Raw genomic sequence first — 13261 nt, forward strand, 5'->3', positions numbered from 1 at the left:
CCATTGGTGGCCAGGGTCCCCCCCCCTACAAGTTAAAATAACCCATTTGCTACTTTTGTAGGTGGGTAGGGTACCTGGACAGAGTGAGAACATGGCGCAATTGTGGTTCAAGTTACCAGACTTGCAGGCCTCCTGCAGGGCGATGCCTCTACTCCTGTTACATAGTTACATAGTTGAAAAAAGACAAAGTCCATCAAGTCCAACCCCTTCAAATGAAAACCCAGCATCCAAACACACCCCTCCCTACTTTCACACAAATTATATATACCCATAGGTACAAGGAGGCCAATATTGTGATACTAAACTCTATAGTTAGTATAGGTATACTAACTATAGAGTTTAGTATCACAATATTGGCCTCCTTGTACCTTATAAATGTTTCGGCTGTACCAGCTAACTTGAAAGCCTTAAAAGCACGTCTTTTCTTACCCACCTCCACATCAACGCTTCTATTGAACCAAAAAGGTTTTGCTTTGCAACGATGTTCCTTGCTTACAAGTGGAATATACTGACAAGTATATTTATTAAGCAGCATTTTAAAGACTTCCCATTTTTGTCCAAAAAATCATCCAAGCCATTCTTAAAGACATTAACTGAATCAATCATAAAAACATCACCTGGCAGTGCATTCTTCAACCTCACTGTCCTGCTGTTGCTTCAATGAAAGTTCATATTTCTTCTAGTCTGAAGGGGTGGCCTCTGGTACGGTGATCCTCTTTATGGGTAAAAAGGTCCCCTGCTATTTGTCTATGTACTTGTAAAGTGTCATCATGTCCCCTCGCAAGCGCCTTTTTTCCAGAGAAAACAACCCCAACCTTGACAGTCTACCCTCATAATTTAAGTCTTCCACACCTCTAACCAGTTTAGTTGCACGTCTCTGCCCTCTCTCCAGCTCATTTATATCCCTCTTAAGGACTGGAGTCCAAAACTGCACTGCATACTCCAGATGAGGCCTTACCAGGGACCTATAAAGAGGCATAATTATGTTTTCATCCCTTGAGTTAATGCCCTTTTTTATGCAAGACAGAACTTTATTTGCTTTAGTAGCCACAGAATGACATTGCCCAGAATTAGACAACTTGTTATCTACAAAAACCCTTAGATCCTTCTCATTTAAGGAAACTCCCAACACACTGCCATTTAATGTATAACTTGCATTTATATTATTTTTGCCAAAGTGCATAACCTTGCATTTATCAACATTGAACCTTATTTTCCAGTTTGCTGCCCAGTTTTCCAATTTAGACAAATCAGTCTGCAAAGTGGCAGCATCCTGCATGGAACCTAAAGTTCTGCACAATTTAGTATAATCTGCAAAAATAGAAACAGTACTTTCAATGCCCACCTCCAGTTCATTAACCTGGACAAGTTGAAAAGCAATGGACCTAGTACAGAGCCCCGTGGTACTCCACTAACAACACTGGTCCAATTAGAAAATGTTCCATTTACCACTCTTTGTAGTTCACCACTCTGTTGTTCACCTTTAAATTAGCATTTAGTATAACATAGACTAATTTGTAATTGGTTTCCATTTTTATATTTTGTGTTTTTTTTATTTATTTGGCTTTATTTCACCAGCTACATTTTTACATGATTTTTATGTTTGGAGAAGCTAAAGGTGGCCATACAATAAGAAAATAAAAAAATTGTAAAATTCAAAATTTCTAAGAGAAGCACCATGAGTTAATTTTTCCCCTTTAACAACTACCAACTAAATGGTTAGTTGCTGTGTTATTTGGCTATTCACTGCATATGGATGGATTAAAGGGGAAGTTTACTTTTAAATTCACTTTTTGTAAGATCTAGAACCTTATTTTAAGCATATTTTAATTTGATCATTATTTTTTAATTACTGGCCTCCTTATTCTGCATTTTTCTAGCCTTGACATTAATAATGCTCTCTAGTAATTGTACAACAATGACCCTGGCAACAAAAAAGCAGATCACCTTTTCAGATTTAATTTTCAATCACTGGCCCAGAGGTCGATGTCCACTTCCTGCTACATAGTTCTTCAGTATAGTCAAAGGGCAGAGGTTGGCTCTTTTCTTTTACTTTTTACCATCCCGAAAGGCTTCCAACATGTTTCTCAAGATATGGACAGCAGCAAATACTCCAAAAACGTAAAGGAGACATTTAGGATATATTTAAATAACCCTAATTTTGTAAGCAATAAGATGTACTATATGGTGCTGGTTTTACTTTTGGCTGTAAATTAAAATTGTCTTCAGAATCAGCCCCTTTATTGTAGCTCTCCATAGATGTTCTCTGGTCAAATGAGAGGTGGGTGTGTCCTAACGGTCCCTGCCAGAAGCACAGTAGTATGGGGAAACCAATCATAGCCCTGTCACATAAGCAAAGACAGGCTTCACTCAGCTCAGCGTAACTGCTGATTAGTTTCTATCCTATAGTGCAGTGTTCTGAGTGCCGTTGGCTTCACATCCTGAGAAAGGAGTCAGGGTTTTTGCAGAAATACAGAAACCAGAAACACAACTTTTTTAAGTGCATTCTTTCTATCGCTAAAGGATTTTATTGAACTGTCACATTCTTGTTTTTTGCATATTGTAGTATCCTTTAAAATAAGTCTTTATTGTCTTCTTTTTTTAAGGTTATGTTTTATTTGTTTTAATAAACATTACAACAAAAAACATTGATACATCAATAAAAATGTGTATATTTAAACGTGTCACTGGTATTTACTGAAATCCTTTCAAATGTTTACTCTTATTTGGAGTACAAATTGGTTCTGTTTTTCAGGTACGAAAAACAGAAAAGGGGTAGTTTATTGGATTACATAGTTATCACTGGGCCCATTTTCCACCAAGGATTCCATACCTTCTCAAATTTATTTGATGTTCCTCTTGCTTCATGTGTGAGCTTTATCATGGGTATCGTAGAGTCTACTAATTTTATCCCAGGAGTCCCTTGTGGAAGGGGTGGGTCCCATCCAGTGCATAACCACACTTTTTTTGCATAAAACAACAGTGCCCTAAACCTCAATATTGCATATGTAGTGGGTACTATGTGTTTCATTACATCCAGGAGACATACAGTGGGGAAGAGTATATGTGGGAATTCCAGGGTGTTTGCTAACTGGACATGCCCAGATCATGTGTAGAAAATTGGCTTCTGGGGTACCACATCTGGGGCAGTTGTCATTATCCTTGTTACCCATCGCCTTCAGCTTTAGTGGGGTTATATATAGCTGGTGGTATACTTTGTTACGCACTATTACGCACGCGCATCCTCTGTTACGAACAAGCGTCCTCGGTTACTCACGTGCGTTCTCAGTTGCGCGCAGTTATGTGCACAGCTGTGGTGGGGACCTAAGTTGCCAATGGCCAACTGGGTTGCCTGGGGCAACTGACAGACCTGGCCCGGCACTGTTGCAGACAGTGAAGTAATTTCTGCAGATTGTAAAATAATTTTTGTAGCCTGCAGACAGTGAAATAATTTCTACAGCCAGTAATATATATATATATTTTAAGGAAAATAAAATAAGGGTTACTACTAGTACTACTGACCATGCAGGCTTGCACTGCACCTGACCAGGTCCAGAGCACAGCACAGAAAAAATATAGAAGAAAATATAAAAGCAAAGAATTGACAACTGTAGGGACCTATAGGATCTGCTTTGCTTCTATAGCTTTAAATCCCTACCCTTCCTCCTAGTTGCTAGGCAAAAGCCCATGTTTAAGTATTCACCTATCAGTAATTGGCCAAGAGGTGACCACTAATGACCACTTCCTGCCACACTTCCATATACCGTATATACTCGAGTATAAGTCGAGTTTTTCAGCATCCGAAATGTGCTGAAAAAGTCTACCTCGGCTTATACTCGGGTCAGCGGCAGTAGCTGAGATTGCAGTCACTTTTAATCATTCCTATACCAACAGTTCGCTTGGGGAGAGACTGTGTTAAATATTGGGTATTGGAAAAATGGTTATATTCCAGTATTGATTAAGTTTGAATATGTTTCATTTGTGCACTCATGACTTGTCATTCACACATCTTTCACACACTGGTTCCCATACTCCATTTGTTCCTCAAGTCTGGAGGGATTAGGTTACATTTAACATATGGAATTTATGGGTAGGCTGGGAGAGGTGTATCCCACAGATTTTGAATATATCCCTGGACAAAGAGAAGTTGGCTCTCTCTCACACTCTCTCACACTGGACACACACACAGACACATACACAGACACACACTGACTCTCACATAATACAGACATACACAAAACTTTTATACAACATATTGATACATACATATTATTTTGGTAGGCTGTCAATAGAGCATTTGACTGGCTAGGTATCTGTTAATTTGTATGTATTTTCTGTAACACATTTTTTACACATTAAATATATTTAAATATCACCTTGGGTTTGTTGACCATAGAACTTATACAAATTATTTAAAAAGACAATAGTTTCTAACAGACTGCAATATCACACAGCGCCCTCTGTTGGTTATATGAAAGAATAACAGTGCACCCTCTGTTGGTTATATGAAAGAATAACAGTGACTGCAATATCACACAGCGCCCTCTGTTGGTTATACGAAAGAATAACAGTGACTGCAATATCTCACAGCGCCCTCTGTTGGTTATAGGAAGAATAACAGTGACTGCAATATCACACAGCGCCCTCTGTTGGTTATATGAAAGAATAACAGTGACTGCAATGTCACACAGCGCCCTCTGTTGGTTATATGGAGAATTAACAATGATGGCAATATCACACAGCGCCCTCTGTTGGTTATATGAAAGATTAGCAGTGATGGCAATATCACACAGCACCCTCTGCACATGGTAGTGGGACAGTGGGACAATGCACACAGTAATCCGTTTGGCAATTCTCTGTCACCATCGTTTGATCGCTGGGGGGGGTCGCTTTGGCAGAATATGCGCTGCTGGGAGACAGGGCTGTAGATGTGTCTAGGCTTATACTATAGTCAATACGTTTTCCCAGTTTTCTTAGGTAAAATTAGGTACCTCAGTTTATACTCGGGTCGGCTTATACTCGAGTATATACGGTAGTGTTTGGAAAGGGGTGGATCTTCCTCTTTGGCTGCTGGTGTCATCTCTTACTTGTTTGACTGACATTTCAAATGCTAATACCTCAAATCTATGTGAGTAAACCTGAGGTATTGTCTTGGACTAATAAATCATACTTTTTGCTTCAATCTCCTGGCGTCCAATCATTCCTATTTTTATTTGCAGTAACCTGAGTGTTGTAGTTCACCTACACTTTTTTGGGAAACTGCCACTTAGCAAAGGCCCTGATCCTGATGTGTGAGTCGCAATGTAACCCATGCTCATATCACTAGCTGGACACGAAACTCCTTGTGGTCTGGATAGCCCAAGTTAGCATTACACAACTAATAATTAAAAAAATTTGCCTCCATCTGTACCGTTACCCTGACTAAAATAAAAAGAAAGTGAGTCAATGGTGCATAATCCACCCCTTCATACCTGCCTCTGCCTGCGCTAAAAAAGTGGCTTTAGAGGCTGTAAAGGTCCACCGTCCACTACATATTTAACTTTTAGACCAGGATAGCACCTTGTCTATTGTGTCACTTTCCCCTGCTGCAGGTGCATCCTGCCTGCAGAAAGGCGCAAATAAAAATCAAAAGATTTTAAAATAAAAATAATAATTCAAATATGGAGACTTGTGTTATTGTTACTTATTCTTGTGGTGCTTCTGTTTGATATACAGTCGGTTCTAGTCAGAAATGTCTGAAAAAAATTCCTTAGTTGTGCACAAAAGTGAAAAGCTCAGAGGCTGAAAGACCAGCAACAGGTGAACCTGCTTAGGAATATCTTGACTGGGTATTTTCAGTCTGCTGGATCTCCATCCACTCATTCTTAATCAGGCCTCGAGCTAACCACTAAAGGAGTGGTTACTTTAGAGATCACAAAACAATTCAACAATGATTGCTCTGATGGTGATGTATCCACAAATGAACTTTTGTCAGCATCACTGACAATTGAAACACCCTTTGTTTCTACAACCCAACATGCACTGATCCAGATGTGGCAGTGACTATGGTGCCTGTCGAAGCAAATCAACAGGATCAAATTCCTACAGCTCAGATCCTGCATGCTAGGGTAAAGTCGATGGACAATTGAGGGCAGACTGGACTAAAATGGGCCCAAAGTTATGTCAAAACATAGATGTAGATTTTGCAGCATTTTGCTTCTGATGAAGTGACACTTACGTCACAAAACGCGTTAAGCTGTTTCCCCTGTCCTCTACTTTTAAGCATTTTTCAATAAAGCCGCATATGTTCTAATGGTTCACACAGCACCTTACTTGGATACCGTTGGATCCAAAATGAGGCAGTGGTGTACCACTGCCTCATTTTGGATGATTTTGTAGAATCAGAAAGATTTCAAAAACATCAAAAGAGGTACTTCTTTTCAAACAAACACTAGCAAATGGGGAATGCATTTCTAGAGAATGGCTGTTATATCCCACTTCAACAGGTAACATTTAGTGTTTTGCTTGTAAATAGTTTGGTGATAGAGAGAGCCAATCTGCTTAGACAACAGGCTTTAGCGATTGAAAGAATGTATCTATTCGCTTGGCTGAACATGAAGGTCCAGAGAACCAAAGAAAGTCATTACTTTCCTATGTTGTTCGGTCTACCAAGAGTTGCACTGGCAGTCAAATAGATTTAGAACTTAAAAAACAGTTTAACAGTGAATATGAATATTGGACAAATGTTTTAAAAAGGGTGGTTGAAGATACATTTTTGGCAGAACGAGGACTACCTTTTAGGGTGCACATTGAAATGTTTGGGCATCCAGATAACGGGAAATTTATGGGTGTCCTTAAGAAACATATAGAAAGGCCTCATACCTTTCATCAACCGCATGTTTACAATTTATTGAACTGATGGGAGAACGCAGTAGTTGACGATATTATCAATCAAATCAAAGTTGCAAAGTACTTTTCAATTATTGTCGATTCAACCCCTGATGTGACACATACAGACCAGCTAATATTTATAGTAAGATAGCTATCACTGGTTGATCGCATTGAAGAACATTTATAAATTTCTTCCAATTCACACAGTCACATAGGAGAGTCACTTTTCATTCAGTACGCTAGATGACATGGGAATTGATATTAGAATTTATATTAGAAATTGCCGTGGGCAGTGTTATGACAACACAGCCAATATCAGGTGCTTATAAAGGTTTTGAAACATTTAACTCTGTGACTCCAAAATTGAGTGTGGAAGCTTCTAAGTGAGTGTGCATGTGATCTTAGTGTTGCATGTGAAATGTGGGGGAGGAAAGGAGGCTTGCAGAGAAATCACTGTCAGGGGCTAGTGGAGTGGGGGGGGAGAAGAAGGGGCAGTGGAGGCTAATGAGGGAGGAAGGTTTGTGATAGTCAGGAGGGTACAGAAGGGAAGGGGGGCTGGTCTATACCTTGTCCAAAACAACCAATTCGCCTCTGAAGATGCTGGGAAGGAAAGCTCTGAACTGGTGTGTATGGAGCAGGCTGACTCTCAGAGCACCCTGGGAGTCAGTGGCTGGCAGTGGGGGGAGTGCAATGAAGGAAAGGCAGGTTCTAGTTATAAAGGATTCAATTATTATAAAGGTGGATAGGGTGATCTGCCGTAAGGACTTTGTATGCTGAACAGTCTGCTGCTTACCTGGTGCTAGAGTTCAGCATGTGGTGGAACGAGTGGACAGATTATTGGGAGGGGCTGGGGAAGACCCGACAGTCTTGTTACACATAGGTACCAATGACAAAGTTAGAGGAGGTGGTGAAGTCCTCAAGAACAATTTTAAGAAACTAGGTGTAAAGTTGAGGGCGAGGACTTCCCAGGTAATTTTCTTAGAGATATTACCTGTTTCATGAGCAACACTAAGAAGACAGCGGAAGCTTAATGCATGGCTGAGAGATTGGTGTAGGGAGGAGGGTTTTGGGTTTTTGGAGAACTGGGCTGATTTCTCAGTCAGCTACAGGGATGGGCTGTACCTCAATGATGATGGTGCAGCTGTTTTTGGGGAGAAGATGGCAAGACAGTTGGAGGAGATTTTAAACTAGATGTGGGGGGGAGGGTTCAGTAAAAGATTCAGTGGAAGACAGGTTAGATGAGATAGTGGGCAAAGGAAGGGCAAATGGGGGAGGAGATTTGGTTGGGGGTACTATTAAGGATAGGGAAGACCATATGTCATTTGTTCAGTATGGTACCAGTATTCAATGTATGTTTGCAAATGCAAGGAGTCTGACTGGTAAAATGAGAGAGCTGTAGGTGCTGGTGCCGGAGGGAAAATATGATGTGATTGATGTGGCCAAAACATGGCTGAACGAGTCACATGACTGGGCAGTTAATATCAGCGACTATAGTTTGTTTCGGAGGGACAGATGTAATAGAAAAGGAGGAGGGGTGTGTCTTTTTGTTAGACAGGATTGAAAAGCTTATATAAAGGAGGAGGTTATGTTAGAAAATGAGGGGGCAGAAGTCTTATGGGTAGAGTTCTTCACCAATTGTAAAGAGTGCAGCAAATTAATTGTAGGAGTATGATATAGACCCCTAATTTAAGTGAGGAGGAGGAGGAGGCTGAGCTCCTGATGCAAATAGAAAAGGCTGCTAGGTTGGGTAAAGTAATAATAATGGGGGATTCTAATTACCCAGATATTGACTGGAGCAACAGTACTGCCAGATCAGTTAATGGGAACAAGTTTATAAACTTGTTGCATGACAATTTTATGGCACAAGTTGTTGAGGAGCCAACCAGAAAAAAATGTTATTCTGGTGAATTATCTAGTGATCTCAAATGACCCAGAACTTATAGCAAATGTGCAAGATTTAATGTATGGTGCAAAAAACAAATATACACTGGGGCAACAAAAACCATGAATATCAGAAAAGCTTGAGGGCTGCCCTTCAGAGAATTTATTGGGGCATTATGTGTTCAGCTAAAAACACAGAACAGAAATGGTTGTCATTCAAAATAATATTAAATCATTACTGTACTTAATTTATTCCCTTAAGAAGTTAATGACGCTTTAAGAATGACTCTATGTGGCTTAATATAGAAGTAAAGAAGTTAATAGGAAAGAAGAGAAAGGCATTTAAAACAACAAGCCTGTGGGGACAAAAGCTGTATTTGATGAATATAAACACTATAATAAATGTTGTAAATCTGCAATCCGGAAGGCAAAGAAAGAAAAAGAAGAGTGCATTGTGGAGGAGATTAAGACTAACCCCAAAACGTTTTTTTAAATATATTAATAGTAAAAAGAGTGTTGCTCCATTAAATAATGGTAGCAATATGGTTGTAAAAGATAAAGAAAAGGCAAATGTACTAAATCAGTTCTTTTCTTCAGTATATACAATAGAGGAGTTTGAGTTCCTAGGCTCACTTCATCGTTCATAATGGCTCAGCTCAATCTAGTCAGTGGCTGACTCATGATATGATCCATAAAGCTTTAATAAAAATTAATGTAAACAAGGCTCAAGGGCCTGATGGCATACACCCCAGGTTCTAAGAGAGCTTAGTTCAGTTTTAGACCAGCCCCTATTTCTGATTTTCTCAGATTCACTTTCATCTGGTATGGTACCTATGGATTGTAGAAAAGATGATGTCATTCCAATATTTAAAAAGAGATTACAATCTCAGCCTGGCAAATATCGGCCAGTAAATTTGACATCTGCGGTGGGCAAATTATTTGAAGGCTTGTTAAGGGATCTTATTCAAAATTTTGTCCTAGTGAATAGCATCATATGTATAGGTTATGTCACACTAATCTGATTGCTTTTTATGATGAGGAAAGTAAGATGCTGAACAGTGGGGGGCAGTAGATGTTATCTATTTAGATTTTGCCAAAGTGTTGATACCGTGCCCCACGAATGGTTGCTTTCTAAACTAAGGTCTGTTGGGCTTAATGAAGTCCTTTGCACCTGGATAGGAAACTGGCTACAGGATCGGGTACAGAGGGTGGTTGTTAATGGTACTGTAAGCTGGTACTGTTGCATATGACACAAAACTATCCAGCCCAATAAATTCCATCCAGGATGCAGCATCCTTGCAACAGGATTTTGACAAACTGGCAATCTGGGCAGCTAAGTGGCAAATGAGATTCAATGTTGATAAATGTAAAGTCATGCACCTGGGATGTAAAAATATCCAAGCAACTAATACCCTTAATGGGACTGCACTAGGCAAATCCTGGAGTTACATTGGAGTCCCTCTAGATGATAAATTTGGCTGTAGCAAGCAATGCCAGTCAGCAGCATCAAGAGCAAATAAGATCTTGAGCTGTATTAAAAGGGGCATTGATTCACGACAGAAAGCAGTTATTCTTCCACTGGTAGCTCTGGTAAGGCCCCATTTAGAATATGCCGTACAGTTTTGGTCTCCATCACTCAAACAGGACATTATTGTATTAGAGAGGGTACAGAGAAGGGCAACATAGCTGGTAAAAGGTATGGGAAATCTTAGTTATCACAAGGTCAATCTTAGTTGAGAAAAGAGGTTCAGCCTAAATATTCGAAAGGGGTTTATTACAGTGAGAGCTGTGGAAGGTGTGGAATTCTCTCCCTGAATCAGTGGTACAGGCTGATGCATTAGATAGCTTTAAGAAAGGGTTGGATAGTTTTTTAGCAAGTGAGGGAATACAGGGATAGCTCATAGTACAAGTTGATCCAGGGACTAGTCCGATTGCCATTTTGGAGTCAGGAAGGATTTTTTTCCCCCTCTGAAGCAAATTGGAGAGGCTTCAGATGGTTTTTTTTGCCCTCCTCTGGATCAACTGGCAGGTTAAAAAAAAGTTAAAAGGTTGAACTTGATGTATGTGTGTCTTTTTTCAACCTATGTTACTTTGTATAAAGGTATAATCCTTTAGTGGAATGGGTACCGTGGTCTGTCTCAAAGTAGCACCATTTACACCAAGGGCGGGAAATTTTATGGTCTACACATGGTGGAGGGCTGATAATGGAAGCCAGTGTTAGCCACTCCCTGTTTTTAGACCACACCCACTTTAAACCACACCCATGTTACCACAAGACCATGTCCACATTTATAGCACACCAAAATACCAAATGGTTGGTGCTCACTGCAGAGATGTCACTCATATGTGAAAAAATAAGTCATATTAAGATATACCCTTAAATTCATATGCCTCCTCCCCTGTGGATAGCACAGTACCCCCCTACACATAATTATGTGTAGGGGGGTACTGTGTTAGTGGCCCCTACGGTGTTTAATTAAACACCTTAGGGGCCACTAACAATTAATTTCAAATGCTAACAAACCCCCAGAACAAATACCAGGCTTATGTTCCACAGGCAGAGCAGTGCATACACAGCCAGAGTTTGGCACACATCAGGAGCATAGGGCAGAAAAGAGTATGGCACACCAGGGAGCATGGGGCAGGCAGAGTATGGCACACACATGTAGTATGGGGCAGGCAGAGTATGGCACACACAGGGAGAACACAGCAGGCAAAGTAGGGTACACACATGGAGCATAGGGCGGGCACAGTATGGCACACACAGGGTGCAAAGAGCAGGCAAAGTATGACACACACAGCATAAGCAGACACAGCATGGCACAGCCAGGGAACATAGGGCAGGCAGAGTATGGCACACCCAAGGAGCACAGGGAAGCAGTGTTGGACTGGGACACCAGGGGCCACCCCAAAAACCTTTTACCAGGGGCCCCCCAAGTAACCTTAGACCAGGGGCCCATCTCACTATTATTATTCTTCATCTCCTCACTCAACTTCTATTCTCCTAGTCTCTTTTCTTTACATACTATAATCTATTATTCCATCTATTAAGCCACTTAGTTCTCATTGAAATAGGGAATGGCCATGAAATAGGCCAAATATCTAGCATGAGAGAACACGGACACCTGGGCCCACCGGGACTTTTCCTGGTATCCCGGATATATTGAGTCAGTTCTCTTAGTATGATATACTTCCTTTACATGTATTTTTTCAAAGGAAAACATGGTTTAAATCACATTTTACCTCTGAAAAATGTCATTATAACAGACCCTTTCAGCTCAGAGCCTAGGTTGAAACAAAGGAATGGCATGTCCTTTCATTCTCCCACAGGAATGGTCATAACTGTGAGTGACAAGGAGAACGCTACTGTATTTGTCCTTCCCCGTATGTCTGTTTCCAGCCCTAGTGGAGTTTCTACTCTGTTTAAACTGTAAAGTTGTTTGTGTTATCAAGATCACATCTACTGCTCCTCCACTCTTCAGCATCTTACTTACCTCAGCATAAAAATAAATCAAGTTTGTCTGACATGGCCTATCCTTTATTGAAAGAATAAGGTACGCAGTTTACAATGTAAAGACAGATCACGGAAAAACATTGTGACACATGTTACATGTCTAGAACAAGCAGGGTGGAGGAAACATAGCATGCAAGATACATTCAGGAGCACGTCATAACACAACGATGTCAAGACTCCCTCCAATGAGGGATTCATATCTATTCAGAAAAGTGAGATATAAAAACCAATTACTTTTCCTGAGCCCTATTCGATTCAAACCGCTAGTGGTTGTCTTGGGTGTAGGGGGTAAATGTCAGTCCAGAATTTGGTGGGGGCTCCCCTTTTTAAGTACATTAAGTATTCAGTGTTACAAGTATCTTGCATTATCGCTTTCCAGGCAGAGAAGGTAGGAGGAGTCACAGCTCTCCAGTTCTGGGTGATTAGCCTCTTGGCTAGTAACAGTGCCTCTAGTAGAAAAAGTGATTGATTCAGTTTTAGGTCCTGAATTATGGCCAATATGCAAGTTTTAGGAGTTCTGGCAATTGTCGCCTGAAACACCCCATCTAAGGCATCTAGTATTTCCCTCCAGTATGTAGTAAGCTTGGCACAACTCCAGAGCATGTGTATCAGAGTTCCCCTGCCCAGAGCACACCTAGTGCAAACATCAGGGTTGCTGGCATTAATGTAGTGCAGTCTGACAGGGGTGTAGTAAGCTCTGTGAAGTATATATAGTTGAATTAGCCGTAGTCTATGGTTGGGGGAGACTAACTGGGGGGATTCTTGCGCTTCTTGCCATTCCTCATCTAAGATTGTGCCCACATCCACCTCCCATCTAGAGCGTAGCCCATATAAGTTGTTTCCATGCACTTCTTGCAGCAATTTAGCATACATGGTGACAAAACCTTTGGTGTGTCCCCTTTTAATGTAAACTAGAAAGGGGTGCGAGGACAACGTTAAATCCTGACGCTTGTGAGTGACAGTAAGAGCACGGAGAAGCCTATGAAAAGTCAGCCA

At 40.7% G+C, this 13261-nt stretch overlaps 1 protein-coding gene across 1 annotated transcript in view; it reads right to left on the reverse strand.

Annotated features, from left to right (window-relative positions):
- Positions 1-13261, reverse strand: part of notum.L (notum, palmitoleoyl-protein carboxylesterase L homeolog) — a 127378-nt gene that overhangs the window by 26611 nt on the left and 87506 nt on the right. The gene's annotated exons all lie outside the window — the stretch shown is intronic.

Source organism: Xenopus laevis, chromosome 9_10L (genome assembly GCF_017654675.1).
Source record: "Xenopus laevis strain J_2021 chromosome 9_10L, Xenopus_laevis_v10.1, whole genome shotgun sequence".
In the NCBI taxonomy this organism is placed as follows: Eukaryota; Metazoa; Chordata; class Amphibia; order Anura; family Pipidae; genus Xenopus; species Xenopus laevis.